This window comes from Chrysochloris asiatica, unplaced genomic scaffold, assembly GCF_000296735.1.
Source record: "Chrysochloris asiatica unplaced genomic scaffold, ChrAsi1.0 scaffold00036, whole genome shotgun sequence".
NCBI classification, from domain to species: domain Eukaryota; kingdom Metazoa; phylum Chordata; class Mammalia; order Afrosoricida; family Chrysochloridae; genus Chrysochloris; species Chrysochloris asiatica.
In genome coordinates this window covers 1,956,559-1,958,492 of record NW_006408554.1, presented here as the reverse complement: position 1 = coordinate 1,958,492, position 1,934 = coordinate 1,956,559, and positions in this window count along the sequence as shown.

The following is a 1,934-nucleotide window of genomic DNA, read 5'->3' as shown; positions in this document are numbered from 1 at the left end:
CATTATCTCTAAATTCAGGTGGGATAAACTCAAGGTCATATTTTGGTTCTTGTGGACTTGTTTTCATTTTCTTCAGCTTCAGTTTGAGTTTGCATATCAGTAATTGATGGTCTGTTCCACAGTCTGCCCCTGGCCTTGTTTTCACTGATGATATGGAGCTTTTCCATCTTCTCTTTCCACAGTTGTAGTCAATTTGATTTCTATGTGTTCTATCTGGTGAGGTCCATGTGTACAGCCATCTGTTATGCTGTCTAAAGAAGGTCCATGTGTACAGCCATCTGTTATGCTGTCTAAAGACGGTATTTGAAATAAACAAAGCATTTGTTTTGCAGAAATCTATCATTCGTTCTCCTGCATCATTTATTTCACCAAGTCCAAATTTTCCAACTACTGGTCCTTCCTCTTTGCTCCCAACCTTTGCATTCCAATCACCAGTAATGAGCAATACATCTTGATTGCATGTTTGATTGATTTCAGATTGAAGAAGTTGGTAGAATTCTTCCATTTCATCTTCACTGGCTTTAGTGGTTGGTGAATAAATTTGAATAACAGTGGTATTAACTGGGCTTCCATGTAGGCACATGGATATTATCCTATCACTTACTGTATATATATGGTTATATATTATATATTTTCCATCCTAACCTCCATAACCAAAACCTCTTTCACTAAAACCTCAGCGAGCTTCATTTTTAATGTAGAACAAAATAGTTTTGAACCGTGAAGTCGGTGGTTCAAGTTCACTAGTTGCTCCTTGGAAACCCTATACAGGGTCGCTGTGGGCTGGAACCAACTGGACAGCACTTAATAATACCAGCTGCACATTAAAAATTTAAGACATCTGGTTGAAATAAGGCCTCAAACTAAACTGTGAAATAAACCTACTCCATTTTTAGAGATCCTACGTAAATCTGCCACTTCTTTAAAAGAAAAGTTCTACTACACCTTTGACTTAGATGCAAGTGGTGGTTTTGTGTGATGGAGTTGGATCTGACTCATAGCAATCCTGTATAGGTTTTCTGGGAGCAGAAAGCCTCATCTTCCTCCAGATGAGCTGCTGGTAGATTACAACTGCTATCCTTGCCTTAGCAGTCCAATGCGTAACCTACTTCATTATCAGAGCTACTTTAGATGCAAGTAGTTTTTTTAAAAAAACAAACCGATTTTACCCAGCTTACTCCACTTATAGGAGTTCTGGTGTGGCACTGTGGGTTAATGCGCTTGAACTACAAGGTTGGTGGTTCAAGTTCACTAGCTGCTCCTTGGAAACCCTATACAAGGTCGCTATGGGTTGTAACCGACTCAATGGCACTTAACAGCAACTCCACTTATAAGTGAGCTTGTGGTTAGAAATAGCTGATGTTAAGAGATTACTTATTTGTACGGGTATTAGATGTAATGTGAAACATGTGACTTTAGTGGCCTAGCCACTTCTCAGAAAATACCCCTAAGTTCTTTCCCCCACCACCAGATAAATGTTTTTCTGATCGCCTTTACAGTATGTTGTGTCACTATTTTAACAATTATTCCAGGAAACTCATGGTCAGCCAAATCCTGTTATGTGGAACCAAGCTTGCAAAGACCAACCCCTACAAAGGTGGTCAACTAAGACCCTGACACCTGCAACTTTGTAGACAGATGTTAATCAATCAGGAAGACTCCAGCTGTACTCCTCTTATTTGCAGGGTTTTGTTTTTACTAAACTCTGTAACCCTGCAGTTCTTTGGAGTACTTTGTTGATTTTCTACCATCATTGTGTCTCCTGTTTTGCAAAACTTGTTCATTGTAATAAAACTTTTTCACTACAACATAGGAAATCCATTTAACCAAAGCTAACAATTCCATACAATTTGATATTAGAGTTTCCAGAATATGATCTCATTTTAGCTGTTTAGAAGCCTTAAGAAGTACATTAGCAAATATTATTCCCATCT